General features: G+C 38.5%; 1 long non-coding RNA gene across 1 annotated transcript; it reads left to right on the forward strand.

The window, feature by feature from the left end:
* Nucleotides 1-2,405: 2,405 nt before the first annotated feature.
* On the forward strand, nucleotides 2,406-15,273 carry LOC140533417 (uncharacterized). Its single transcript, XR_011976914.1, has 3 exons — nucleotides 2,406-2,566; nucleotides 14,664-14,750; nucleotides 15,076-15,273. It is a non-coding gene; the product is annotated as an uncharacterized lncRNA (long non-coding RNA).
* Nucleotides 15,274-15,705: the final 432 nt, after the last annotated feature.

A 15,705-nucleotide genomic window follows, 5' to 3' on the forward strand; every position in this document is an offset into this window, starting at 1 on the left:
TGACCGGTTTGGATCAACAAGAAGACAATAAAAAATAAAAGTCTGAGAATTAGGAAGAGAACATTTGGGCTTCCATATAAGAAAAGATTTCTAATCAATACCATCACTGTTTGGAAAATGTCCTAGAGAAATGGATAGAAACCTTATCTCCCAGGACATTTGTGCTAGGTGTGTGTTCATCTTTACTTGCCAAAGAAGACCATGTCATCAGAGAAATGATGACATGACTTGCACTTGACTTTGTTTTGAGTGAGGGAGGGCTGTGTAGGTCACCAGCCTCACTTCTCCAGAGCCTTCTGAATCCAGTGACCAGATATTCATCAGGATGACTTCTCTTCCAGAGCCATCTGAATCCAGTGACCAGATATTCATCAGGATGACTGAAGATGACCCAGGATGAGGCAATTGGGGTTAAGTGACTTGCCCAAGGTCACACAGCTAGTGAGTATCAGGTGTCTGAGGTGAGATCTGAACTCAGGTCCTCCTGACTCCTGCACTGGTGCTCTATTCACTGCACCACCTAGCTGCCCCTCTCGGGACATTTAAAACTAGGCTATCGGAACAGGTAACACCATACTGTCCTATGTGGAGAATAAAGTAGAGAGGCCCAAGAAGAACGCAGTAAGTAAATCTTCATTGAATCTCTATCCAATTCTAGCCCTGCAATTCCTTTGCTATCTGACCCTGAGTAAGTTGCTTAAATTCCCTAATCCTCACTTTTCACGTCTTTATAATGGGAATAATAATTTCTGTTACCTACCAACTAAGCAACAGGATAGAAGGCTTAAATTGAATACTTTGGCTTCCTGGGCCAATTTTTTCACATTTGACTTTATAGAGCACAACGATGTGTTTCCTAGAGCCATATATTTATATTCCTCAGGTGTGTGGCACATAGTAGGTACTTAATCAATTCTTGTTGATTGATTGGTATTGAAAAAGCTTGGTGGAAAAGCCATTACCCCCAACAAATTCACTCTGATGAAACCACCAATTTGGTTATTTGAATGTAGAGCCATCTGATGGTCAAATTGTATACCATAATGCCTCAGTTAATTACTTTATTAAGTGGTACCCAGATTTTCTATAGGTTTGTAGAAATAAAGGCATGAGACAGCTGTGGGCAGCTAGGGCTCCTGAGCAGCTTAAGGTTCACCTGGACTCTCCGCCAAGTGCACAATCAGCTGAGCAAGCCCCACTATCACATAAATATTATAACTGTGGAATTTTCCTTCAAGCATTTGATCTTTTAAGCTTTCCCATGAATACATTTTTTACCATTCAGGCTTCCTTAAACTCATTAGGACCAGACTTAATAGAAATACAAAAGAGATACGACACAAAGCAGCAACTCACACATTTGAGGGACCCAGGAAGGCTCTTATACTGCCAAATATCTCTACCCTTCTCCTTTTGCTTGAATCATTGCTATTAGGGATTCATCCATGGTAAGCATGCCCCTACTCTTGATAGCCATCATTGAAAATACAAATAATTGCAGGTGTCATGACTGCACACCTGCAATCCCTGCTACTAAGGAAGGCTGAGGCTGGTGGGTTATTAATCGAGTGTCCAGTATGAATACCACAAGTTGGGGGAGGATAAAGAGGGGCTAAAAACTCGCAGATCAAAAGGAGGCTGCTAAACTTCCAGCCTGATTAAGACAGAGCTAGGCTCAAAAAACAGAAATCGGATATGAATAAGTGTTTGAAGAGGTGTATCTTGTAAATCACTAACATCTTAGTGCGAGTTTCTTTATTAAACCGTTTTCCCTCCTTTATAAGGAGTCTAAGCTACTTTAGAGTACCATGCACTCGCAGGCAGAAACTCTGGAGCGGGGGTGGGGAACCTGCAGCCTCGAGGCCACATGTGACCCCCTAGATCCTCAAGTGTGACCCTTTGACTGAATCCGAACAACTCCTTCTGTGGTGTCTGGATGCAGTCAAAGGGCCACACTTGAGGACCTAGAAGGCCACATGTGGCCTCGAGGCTACAGGTTCCCCATCCCTGCTCTGGAGGATAGGAAATGAACACAGGGAAGGCAGATGGTTATCCAGTTTCCTGGGAAACGATAACAACAGCAAACATATTCTATTTGTTTAGGGTAGAAGAGAATGAGCCCAGCAGGGCAATCTCTAGTTTAGGAGCAGTTCAGTGGAATAGTGACCAAAACAAGTATAAACCAAGGAGCTGGGAAGTAGAGACTGCTCTGGGAGTCTGCTGCTATTTGTGTACCTAAGGGATTCTTTCCTTTGTCCTAATAACTGCCTTCTATTTACTTATCCTGCCTGTAACTGTAAAGGGCCTCAGCACACTGGAATACTTCCAAGAGTTATTATTTCAAGAAGGTTCCTAGTCATCAGCAAAAGGGTAGGGCCAGAGGGAAAAGTGAAAGAAAGCCAGGTTACTTTTGCTGAAATGTGTCTTTTTTCTTGTCTCTATTTCCATTTTCTTTTCTTTTGGGGGAAGATTTCTCAACTGATTGTAAGGAAAGACAGCATCCTGCTGACAGTGGAATCAGGAGACTAGAACAGAGTTAGGACTAGTGGGTGGAAGATACAAAGAGGTAAGTTTAGCTTTGATAAAAAAGAATAAAAAATCCTACCAATGAGAGCAATTCAAAAGTGAGATGGACTGCTTTGGGAAGTAGTTTGTTGTTCCTCTGGACTGGTGACACAATGGATAGAGGGCTTGAATTGGAGTTCGGAGATCTGAGTTCAAATCCCTCCTCGGACAGGTAGTAGCTGTGTGATCCTGGACAAGCCTCTTGACCTCAATTTCTTCCACTGTAAAATTGGGATAGTAATAACACTTACCTCCCAGTTATTGTGAGGATCCAATGAGATCATATTTGTAAGGTGCTTAGCATAGCGCAAAGCACCTGGTACACAACAGGTCGGTAGTAAATGTTGATTGTAATTGATGGATAAATGCTTGTTTTCTTCTTTTCTTTCTCCTTGTGAGATATGTTGCAAAGAGGATTCTTCTTCAGGCACAGGTGAGACACAATGGCCTCTTGGTCCCTTCCATGCTGATGCTGCGGATCTAATTCTGTGACCTACGTTCCTCTCCTAGCTATTAATCATGTGAACCTCAGTTCCTCATCTATAAAACAGAGAAAATAATAATAATATTTGCACTTTCTACCTCTCACAGCTGCTGAGAGGGAATCATGTTATTAAAGTATAATTCCTAGAAAAATGAGTTATTAATATTACATGTTTCATTACTCTTCTGGTAATCTATGGTTTCTACATCCTCTGTTAGACTGTTTGTCCTGCTCTGATCTCCACTGTTATCCTAACTAAACATTTCTGCTTCGAAAGGGATGGCGGAGCCATGCTAGGAAAAGAGCAGCTAGGTGGTGCAGCAGATAGAGCACAGGGCCTGGAGGCAGGAAGAACTAAGTTCAAATTTGGCCTCAGACACTTTGGCAAGTCACTCAACCTTGTTTGCCTCAGTTTCCTCATCTGAAAAATGAGCTGGAGAAGAAAATGGCAAATTACTCCACTATCTTTGCCCCAAAAATAGTCCAAATGGGATCATGAAGAGTTGGACAGACTGAAACTACTGAATAATGTGCTAGAGAAAGAAGGAACCTGCCCATAAGGAGGCTCTCTTAACCAAAAAGTGTAAGCAACTGAATTCAAAACTGTGGTGTAGACTTTAGCTTTCTTGCACTCTGTCCCCACTCAAGGACTCCTTATTTCAACTATCTTAAATGTCCACTATTCTAAGCCTCTTTCCTGCTCCTTCTTATCAAAATCTGCTCTCCCAGAAAGCGAATGCTAAGTGGTTCAAGCAAATATGGTTAGGATATGTAAATAGGGAACTCTCAGTGCAGGGATTCTCTTCACAATCCTATATCTGTGATGGTAACCTATGGATTACCCAGTAGATAAAGACTCAGGGGTTGCTTCTATGACCATAGAGGTCATAGAACTTATCCAGAGTTACTCAGCCTACTACCATACTGGCCTCTTAAAGTGTTTGCACCAAGGCACAAATAACACCTAATGTAAAATAGTGACTTTTCCATGAGTATCTGCATTTTAATAAGAATCAAAATTTTAAAATATTGAGACACATAGGAAGACTTGCATGAGTTGATACAAAGTAAATAAAACCAGGAAAATAATATACACAACGTAAGTAGTGTAAATGGAAAGAACCCCAACAAATTAAAACTCCTAAGAAATTCTAATAGCCAAGCTTGACCCCAAAAAAGAGACATGAGAAGGCACTTGCTTCTTTTCTTTGCAAAAGCAGGGACTATGAGTGGAACACTATATATAAATATATATACATATGCCCACATATATATGTATTATGGATATTAATATATATATAGAGGGAGATGAGGGAGAGAGTGAGAGAGAAATTAAGGTGCTGTAAAAACATTGTTTTTAAATTAAAAAGAATCAAAACTTTAAACCAAAGGCATAAAGTAGACTTTGAGGCATTAGCAAGTAGGTACTGTCAGGCAACAAAAATATCTTGAGAACAGTTAAAAGAAATAATTTATAAGAATAACCAAACTATAAGACTAACTTTCTATCTCCTATGCTAGGCGACAGTGCTTTGCACATAGAAAATATCAACAAATATTTATTGTTTTTAACTTTCTTTTTTCATCTTGGACCTAAATGTCCCCCCAAAAGAGAGAAGGAACATCTCCATATAAATGGAAAAGAATATAATTGTATATGAAACTGTGAATCTCCTCTTCATACCAGTTGTTTCCATTTTTAAAGTATACAAATTCCATGCACCAGTTTCAAAATTATACTGCTGTCTGTACATCCTTCTGAACTGCTTTCTCTTCTCCCTACTTTTTTTTTAATCTGTTCCTTAACTAGCCTCATCCCATTGAGCAAATTAAAAAAAATCCTTCAATATATATCTACATGGTCCAATTAAAAAAAAAATTCCTATATTGTCCATGTCTAAAAATGTATATCTCTTTCTGTATCTTAAGTTCATTACCTCTCTGTCTGAAGGAGAAGAGTGTGTTTTGTCTTCATTCTTTGAATCTTGTGGTTTATCTTTGCATTGATCAGAATTCTAAAATCTTTCAAAGTTGTTTTTCTCTATAATGTTGTTTTGTTATGTACAGTATTCTCCTAGTTCTCCTCCTTTCCACTATCAATTCATGTCTTCCAAATTTTTGACTATTACACTATTTCTGTAAATATACATCATTTTCCTCTTTCCTTGAATTCTTTGGAGTACTGACCTAGTAGTAGTATAAATGATAGGAACAGTAACTTTTTTCTTTTTTTCACATGTGCAATCATGTAAGCATATTTCCACATTAGTCATGTTGTGAAGGAAGTCACAAAAAAAATGAAAATAGTAAGCTTCCATCTGCATTCAAACTTCATAGTTCTTTCTCTGGGTGTGGATAGCATTTTCCATCATGAGTCTATTGGAATAGTCTTGGATCACTGAATTGCTGAGAAGAGTTGTCAGTCATAGTTGATCATTATACAATCTTGCTGTTACAGTACACAATGTTCTCCTGGTTCTGCTCACTTCACTCAGCATCAGTTTATGTAAATCTTTCCAGGTGTTTCTGAAAGCAGGAATCCTGCTTGTCATTTCTTATAGCACAACAGTATTCCATTACATTCATATGCCACAACTTGTTCAGTCATTCCGCAGTTGATGGACATTCCCTGAACTTCTAATTCTTTGCCACCACAAAAAGAGATGCTATAAATATTTTTGTACATGTAGGTCCTTTCCCCCTTTATATGCTCTCTTTGGGATACAGACCTACTTGTGATATTGCTGGATCAAAGGATATGTACAGTTTGATTGCCCTTTGGGCATAGTTCCAAATTGCTCTTCAGAATGGTTGAATCAGTTCATAACTCCACTAACAATGCATTAGTGTCCCCATTTTCTTACATCTTCTCCAACATTTATCATTTTCCTTTTCTGGCATATTAGCCAATCTAATAGGTATGAGGTGGTACATCAGAGTTGTTTTAATTTGCATTTCTCTAATCAATAGTGATTTAGAGCATTTTTTCATATGACTATAGATAGCTTTAATTTCTTTATCTCAAAACTGTTCATATCCTTTAACATTTATCAATTGGGAAATGATTTGTATTCTTATAAATTTGACTCAGTTCTCTATATATTTTAGAAATGAGGTCTTTATCAGAAACACTGCTATAAAAGTTGTATCCCATCTTTCTGCTTTCCTTCTAATCTTGGTGGCATTGGTTTTGTTTGTGCAAAACTTTTTTAATTTAATGTAATCAAAATTATCCACTTTACATTTCATAATGTTCTCTATCTCTTGTTTGGTTATAAAGTCTCCCCTTCTCCATAGATCTGACAGGTAAACTGTTCCTTGCTCTTCTAATTTGCTTATGATATCATCCTTTATGTCTAAATCATGTACCCATTTTGACCTTTTCTTGGTATATGGTGTGAGATGTTGGTCTGTACATAGTTTCTGCCATACTATTATCTAAGTCTTCCCAGTAGTTTTTGTAAAATAGTGAGTTCTTATCCCAGAAGCTGGAGTCTTTAGGTTTATCGAACAATAGATTATTATAGTCATTTACTACTGTGTCTTGTGTACCTAATGATTTTATTAAGGGGATTTGTTCTGTGAAGTTTGGATTCAGTCAAAGGGACACGAGGACTTTGAGGGCCATGAGTGGCCTCAAGGCCATAGGTTCCCCAGCCCTGAGTTCTAATCAATTCCACTGATCCACTACTCTGTTTCATAGCCAGTATCAAATAGTTTTGATGATTGCTGCTTTATAATATAGTTTTAGATCTGGTATGACTAAACCACCTTCCCTTGAATTTTTTTTTCATTAATTCTCCTGAAATTTTTGACCTTTCGGAACAGTAACTTTCTAAGCATAGTTCCAAAGAGTTTTCCAGAACAGCTGGACCAATTCACAGCTCCACCAACAGCGTCCTTGTGTGCATGCACTCTGCCAGACCCTCCAACATTCATCATTTTGCTCTTTTGTCATCTTTGCCATTCTGATAGTTATGAAGCAGCACCTTAACATTGCTTTAATTTACATTTCTGTAATTCATATGATTGTTAATAGCTTAGGTTTCTTCAGAAAATTGTCTGTTCATGTGCTTCGACCATTCATATAAGGAGGAGTGACTCTTAGTCTTATAAATTTGAATTGGCTCTTTAATCTTGGAAATGAGGCTTTCATCAGAGAAACAAGCTGCAAAGATTGCTTTCCCAAGTTATCTGTTTCTTTTCTGATTTTTACCACATTTTTGTTGTTCAGTCATTTTTCAGTTGTGTCTGACTTTTCACGTCCCCAGTTGGCACTTTCTTGGCAAAGATACTGGAGTAGTTTGCCATTTCCTTTTCCAGCTTATTTTACAGATGAAGAAACTAAAGCAAACAGGGTTAAGTGACTTGCCCAGAGTCACACCGCTAATAGGTGTGGGCCAGATCTCAGGAGGAAGAGTCTTCTTGACTCCAGACCCCGCACTCTGTCTACTGTGCCACCTAGCTATCTTTACATTAGATTTAAATTATGTATATTATATATTATTGTATGTTACAGGTATTATATTATGTATCTTATATAATGTGAATGTTATTTATGTGCACATTTTAAAATCCAAATTATCCATTTTATTTTGTGTGATCCTTTCTACCACTCATCTAGTCATGAACTTTTCCCTTCTTATTTGCTTTATATTTGGATGGAGTACCTTAGATCCTTAGTGCAAGGATCTAAAAAATGACTTCTTCACTGCTACCTTTTTTCAGGCTCTCAAACCAGAAATGGAGGCTCAAGGGGGTTATTTAGATGAGTAGGCTTCAGATGGTATATTGTATATATGTGATATTGGGGAGGGGGAAATGGGGGAATGAGTGCCACTGCTCCAGGACTTTTCACATGGCTGGGGACATCAGCAAGAGGGGAAAGAATATCAACTAGAAGAACAGAATGTTCACACTTCCTTAAAATGATGTTGGTTTCCTAGAATCCAGGGTTCTTGCCTAAGTATCAAGAAATGTAGTAACCTTAAATATGAGGGTGGTCACATCTGAGCATTCTTTGATTACTCCTAGACTTTGTCGAGGAAGTGAGTTGCAAAAACAAATTAGCCAGAGCAAGTTTCAGGAAGTCAGTGCCTCAGAGTCCTAATTTTATCCTCAAGACTACTCTCTTTACTAACATCAAAACCCTTAGCAGACAGTTTCGTGAGCTGCTGTGGCTTCTGATGATGAAGCCTCCTGAACACAACTCACTTGGCCTTCAGGCAACCTGAAACTTTTCCAGTTTAATAGGACCTGCTAAAATGAGTTCTCCAATGACATAACCTTGACCCAGGGTCATTCACCTTTCTGTCTCAGAGGATGTGCATGTCAGGGTCACCTTCATATGTCAGAGGTAAATCAATTTAAGAGAGGCAACCTACCCTAATGGAGAGGTGTCCTAGAGAGATCCATGAAGGCCCAAGTTCAAATCCCCCATATGACCCATACTACCTTGGGCAGGTTCCCCACTTCTGGTTTCACCTCTGGGTATTCCAGGCAATGTTCAAACATTGTAAGTCAGGTCTGTACAGGTGACTCCTCTGCCACCTCTACCTCACTATCCTAATGAAACCACAAGTCTATTTTCTTTTAATAAACCTAAATTAAAGCTGTCACATACAACTTGTGATTTAACTTCCAAAATGATTGTTTTGCTTCATTTTGTTCTCTGATAAATAGCCAAATACAAGATCCTGTGGGTGTGTTGCAAAGGAAGTGGAAAGTTGAGATTATCTCATAAGTAAATAAGGAAATGGGTGTTTGAAATGGTTGAAAACAGGGAAAAAATTCTGGGAGTTAGATGGTCAAAATGAAGTCCAGTGACAATTCCGTCCCATTGTCTTCACTGCTTTCTGTATCTTTTGCTTGGGTGGTACCCTTCCTTCTTAAAGATGCTGAACACATAGAGTTTGTTTAAAATTAAAAAAAAAAACCTATAACTCTACAGCTTAGACAGTGGTGGGAGGAAGCTTGAATTTATTCTGTTTCCCTTCTCTGGATAAAGTCTCTTGCTAACAGCATTGGCCAGATTCTCTGCAGACCTATCCTCCCAGAGCACCATTCTATACTCCAAAATATTGTTCCTTCCTTCTCACCTCCACGGGGACAGGACTAATACAATAGGGAACAATTACATAACACTTCAAGGCTTGTGAAACACTGTACATATATTATCTTATTTGACCCTCATAACCACCCTGGGAGGTAGAGGCTGTTATTATCCCCATTTTATAGATGAGAAATATCAGACCTGCCCAGAGTCATGTAACTTATAATTATTAGAGGCAGGATTAGAACTCGGGTCTTCCTGACTCTCAAGTCTAGCATTCAGTGCACCTTGCCACCTAGATGAATAACTATGTCTTTTCTTCTTTATGTTCCCCTCAATCCCTAATACAGGGCTGTGCAGTAAAATTAAAGATACAAATTATTTCTATATGTATCACTATCGCAGTGCTGACACTGAAATCTCTTTTGATATGCATTTCATTAAAATCCTACTTGACTCCCTTGTGGAGGTGTGGAGGTGACTCTAGGTTCACAAAGGCTATGCCAGGGGAACACAAGCCTTGGCAGGTTCTGCCAAACTGGAAAGTCTTCATGTATGGGCCTAGTGATTACCATTTGTGTACAATGGATGTGAGTCAAAGTCTAATGTGAGAATTTGTGCAGCTGGGGCGCCAGAAATAATTCCAGGAAAAACATAAATATAAATTCTAGGAGGAGGGAGCACTACTGGGAGAGAAAAGATTTTCTAGCTGGAGTTTTGGGTTCCCAAATGGTCCAATGTGATTATGTCCTAATATGAGGGTACTTCTCATATCTCACTGCTTTGAGCTGAATATCACAGAGAGAGGTAAATGGAATCAAAAAGAGAAAAGGAAAAACATAATCAAGCTGCTTAGGTATAAACTGTCCAGACTTGTCCTGCTCTCAAATGACAGATTAAATAAGTGGCGTGTTATTTGCCAAGCATGGCCAACCCCAGGCAGTGCTATGAAATTTCTCTTTGGCTAAATGTGACTTCCTTTTTCTTTGCACCTCTCTCATCTCTTATAATCCTCACTCCTACATTTATCAGGTAAATAATGCTGTCATACTGTCCATTGGACAGGCTTCCTCTCCCTCGGGCCATCCTTCCCCAAGCGATGCCTCATACTTCTGGCAAACATTAGAACTTCTATTCCTTTATGTCCAGGATCTCACCTTTATGTTAGGATCTCTGCTAACTGCCAGGAATAAAACAATCTGATTTTTCTTTTAATTTCACTCTAAGGTATCAATGACTATGAAGCATCCAATGTGATGATTCTTTTGGGAGGTATTTCTACTTTTAAAAATTCTGCCCATCAGATCAAAAGAACTATTTTCTAATAGTGGATACTGATAGTATGATTTTAGAGGGAGATATATCTCTATAGAAACAGGGACAGAAATAGAGATGATAGAGGGGGAGAGAGGGAGAGAGGGAGAGAGAGACACAGAGAGAGACAGACAGACAGAGATACAGAGACAGAGACAGAAACAGAGACAGAGACAGAGACAGAAAGGTAAGCATAGAGATAGGGAGATCTTTTTCACTTCCTCAGTATATAGCACTTTGGTGATCTATGGTGTCAAAGTTAGGGGCAGGTCCCCAAGGTCCTGGCTGATCTTTGCATTACAGACTGTTAATAAAATAATGAAGGGATAATAAGAGGTTTTCCTGGCAACAAGAAATTTCCCCTTCAACAACTATCAAGAACTACTAAATAAATGGTTTTTAGAAACAATAACAATTGATTTATCAGATAAATAAGATGTTCCCTGTTTTAAAAAATTCAGACATAAAATAGGTATATTAGAGGGTGGCTGCAGAGAGAGTATTATCTTTACAAGAGTTTCCTGAAGGATGTCTTGACACAGTGAACTCCTTTGCTAGTTATTAGCTTTGTGACCTTGGGCAAATTAATTTGGATTATTTAACCTCTTTGATTGCTGCTCTTTCCTGGGCTACCTAGATGCTGTAGTGCTAAAAATTATGATGGCTAGTGGTCCGTTCTCAGTTTATGCTATGTTATCCAAGTCAGGGCAGCTAGAGGTGGCACAGAGGACAGAGTGCCAGTCCTGAGTCAGAAAGACTCATCTTTCTAAATTCGAATCTGGCCTCAGATGCTTACTAGCTGTGTGGGCCTGGCCAAGTCACTTAACTCTGTCTGCCCCAGTTTTCTCATCTGTAAAATGAGCTGGAGAAGGGAATGGCAAACCATTCTAGGATCTTGGCCAAGAAAACTCCAAATAGGGTCACATGACTGAAGTGATTCAACAACATCCAAGTCAGACCTTGGAATTGTAGATCTGGAAGAAATCTTACAGATCACTTACTAGGGGTGAGGAACCTGCAACCTGGAGGCCATATGTGGCCCCCTGGATCCTCAAGTGTGGCCCTTTGACTGAATCCAAACTTCACAGAACAAATCCCCTTAACAAAAGGATTTGTTCTGTAAAACTTAGATTCAGTCAAAAGGCCACAACCAAGGACCTAGAAGGCCACATGTGACCCCAAGGCTGCAGGTTCCTTACTGTCTTAGACCATCACTCCCATCTCACATATGAAGAAACTAAGATTAAAAATAAGAGCCATTCCCCAATTGATGAATTTTTAGACAAAGTAATCAAAGCTATTTATAGTTGTATGAAGAAATGCTCTAAGTCACTTTTGATTAGAGAAATGCAAATCAAAACAATTCTGAGGTACTACCTCATCATGATTATTTTGGCTCATATGACAGAAAAGGAAAATGACAAATGTTGGGGAAAATGTGGGAAAATTGAGACACTAATGCACTATTAGTGAAGTTATGAACTGATTCAACCATTTTGTATAGCAATTTGGAACTATGCCCAATGGGCTATCAAACCATGGAACCAACCCTTTGACCCAGCAATACCACTACTAGGTCTGTATCCCAAAAATGTAAAAAACAAAAAGGAAAAGGACCTATATGTACAAAGATATTTACAGCAGCTCTTTTCTAGTGTCAAAGAATTGGAAATTGAAGGGATGTCCATCAATTAGGGAATGGCTAAATAAGCTGTGGTATATGATTGTGATGGAACAATATTATACTATAAGAAATGATGAACAGGATAGTTTCAGAAAAAACCTGGAAAGATTTAGATGAACTGAGGCAAAGAGAAATGAATAGAACCAGGAGAGCATCATATATAGTAGCAGCAATATTGATGATCAACCGTGAATGATATATTTCAGCAATACAATGACCCACACCAGTTCTGAAGGACTTATGATGAAAAATGCTATCTATCCCCAGGGGAGAAAAAAACTGACAAAGTCTGAATGCAAATTGAGGCATACCTTTTTTAACTTTCTTGATTTTTCTTGGGTTTTTGTTTTTTTTTTTTGGTCTGTGTTTTCTTTCACAACATGACTAACATGGAAACTTTTTTTGTTTTCCATGACCATACATGTATAACCTATATCAAATTGCTTGTCTTTTCATTGAAAAAGGAGGGGAGAGAAGGAGAGAACTTAGAACTCAAAATTTTAAAAAACAAATATTAAAATTTGCTTTACATGTAAATGGGGAAAAAATAAAATACTAAAATAAAAAGGAAAGAAAAGAAACCAAGACCCATAGAGGTAAAGTGAATTAATGGCAGAGAGAACTAGAACTTGGGTCTCTTAACTACTAGTCCAGAGCTCTTTCCATGAAAGCATACAGATTAACTGACCCTTCCTGTAGAAGCCTGCCAAACCAGAATATCATTACTTAATGGCTAAAGTGACCACTTGTCTCAGTTTTCTTTTCTGAAGGACACAGAATTTCAGTACCAGAGAAATCTCATCCAGTGTTAAAAAACAAAGCTCTTCATCCTTCCATTTAACTATTCCAGAATAGCTATCCCCCAGCCTCTCACTGGCAGCAAGTAATTTCTCTATTGAACTTAATAAGGTAAACAAACCTTCCACAGGCAGTGGGGGAAACTTTATTTTGCTATTTTACCTGATTTGAAGCAAGAGCACTGATATAATTCAGTGGTGTAGTAGAAAGACTTTTGAATCTTTAGTCAGAACAGACTTGGATTTGAGTCTTGCCTCTGACATTTACCAGCCTTGTAATCATGAGCAAGTCACAACCTACTTTATCTCAAAAATGGAGACACTAATACCCATAGTACTTAGCTCATGAGGTTGTTGTGAGGTGTGATGTTTGAAAAGTTCTAGAAATAATTTCTGGGTAATTTAATAATTTTATTAATAAGACTAGCTTGTTTATTGGTAAGAAGAGGTCAGTGACACTCAAATTCCAAAGACCCCTTTTATGGATGTAGGTTCACAGTTTATATGCCCTTGGAAGAACAGATTTCCCTCGTTGGTTGATTTCTGGATGAAGGAGAAAAGGGGAAAAACCTTGACCCTGATACAGTGATTAGTTATTAATACAAGAGAGAAATAATCATTTTTTCATAGGATCAAATGAAATAGGTGCAATATGAAAAATCACTTTGTACTCTTTAAAGCAACATGTAAATATTAGTTATTAAGCATGAAGTCTATGTACAGATATTTTATCCTTTACTGGGAGTTGTTGTCCAGTTGTTTCTGTCATGTCTGGCTCTTTGTAACCCCATTTGGGGTTTTCTTGGCAAAGATCCTGGAGTGGCTTGCCATTTCCTTCTTCAGCTCATTTTACAGATGAGGAAACTAAGACAAACAGGGTTAAATGACTTGCCCAGGGTCATGCAGTAAGTAAGTGTCTGAGGATGGATTGAACTCAGGAAGATGAATCTTCCTGACTCTAGGACTGGTACTCTATCCACTGTGCCACCTAGCTGCCCTTTACTGGGAGACTGTGGGGGAATTGTGGACGCTCTTTGAGTAGTGCAATTTGTAAATTATATATCTGAGTCACATATGTGACTGTCTCAGTTTCCTCATCTATAAAATTGGAATAATCATATTTGGTTTATGTGCTTCTGTATACTTTAAAATTCTATACAAATATAAGCTATTATTTCTGTTATCTAGATCAAAGGAAGATGGGCTTGACTTGACTCCAGAATAGTTCACTACAAGCAAAACATAGAAATTGAGAAATTGACAATTTTGGTTCTAGTATAAAAAAACCCCCCAAACCAAAACTATCTAACAATTAAGAACTATCCACCAATGGAATGTGTTTCCTTGAGAGGTAGTGGGTGTGTCTTCCTCCCCCCCATGCCCCCAACCAAACCAGAGGTCTTCAGGTAAAGAATGACTTCTTGAGGGTGTTGGATTACAAAGATGTCCGTATAGCTACAGGTTGAACTCCATGGCTTCTGATGTTTCTTCCAGCTCTGAGATCCTATAGTTCTGTGATTCTCTGATAGTGTCTCATACAATAAAGCTATCAAGGGTGCGAATCCCTGTACATCCACCTTGAAATGAGCCCTTGAGAATTAATGTCTGAGAAGCACTTTGAGACACTCAGAGAGATGTACAAAGTCCATGAACTTATGATATATTTAATATATTACATAGCATCATTCACGCATGGCTTTCCAAATATTTGCTAATAGTCATTAATATATGCAATATGCTTATCATGTTATTAACTCCATTTTATAGGAGAGGAGCCCAAGAGGTATTAAATTACTTGACCAAAGAAAATCTTTAGATCACTGGCAACATCAGAACTAAAAAGATGCAGAACTGGTAAGTTTTCTTCTCTGGAACACATACACTTGTCTACTATCCTAGAGAAGTCAGTATATATACTTTCCTGCAGTTGTTCCATATTACTATGTTGGTACTGTGAGGGCTGGTCTATTGCTTAGATCCTAGATGACAAAAGCGACTCCACGTTTGATCACTGATTGACCCATCTATGTGCCAGGAAACTCTAATCACTGGTTGTTGGCTTAATTTAGGTAATTAATGAAAGGGGTCTTCTGATTATAATTAGTTTGGCAAACTTCATCCAATCCAGGGATGCAAAGTGAGCAATCTTTCCTAATCACAAGGCTCTTGTGATCAACAGGGGGAACTGCAGTCCAGGCCACCCACTGATTGACTATCCCTGAGGTCTTCCCCCATGGTCCCTGTGAATCTTCCCCGAAACAACAGACATGAAGAAGGAGACTCAGAGTTCTGTGTTACCTTCTGAGATACACATTCCACCTTGTGCCCTCTTCAGCCCCTGTGCTTGCCTATGGATTGAAGGTAATAAACTGCCTCAGTGGTGATCCTTGAGAGCTATCTTCTTTCTCAGTACCTCAATTCAGACTTGGAGATAACACGGCAATGATAACCATATATTCTCATATGTACTGAATACATAGAATTTGACAGAGAATTAATTATAAACATTTATTAAGCACCTACTATGTGCTAGGTACCGTGTTGAGCACTAGACATACAAAAAGAGGCAAAAGACTGTCCTGCCCTCCAGGACCTTACAGTCTAGTGAAAAGAGAAACAGATCATTACTTGCATTATTACTTCTTTACTTTTTGCCATCCAGAAATGACATGTTATTGGGAATAATTAATAATAATAATACTTTAAATTTCTACAACACTTTTCCACTTAAGTGTTTTCCAAACTCATAGTGGGATTTGGAGTCAGAAAATCTGGATTGAAATCATGACTTTGCCCTTTACTACCTGTG

This window comes from Notamacropus eugenii, chromosome 3, assembly GCF_028372415.1.
Source record: "Notamacropus eugenii isolate mMacEug1 chromosome 3, mMacEug1.pri_v2, whole genome shotgun sequence".
NCBI lineage: Eukaryota > Metazoa > Chordata > Mammalia > Diprotodontia > Macropodidae > Notamacropus > Notamacropus eugenii.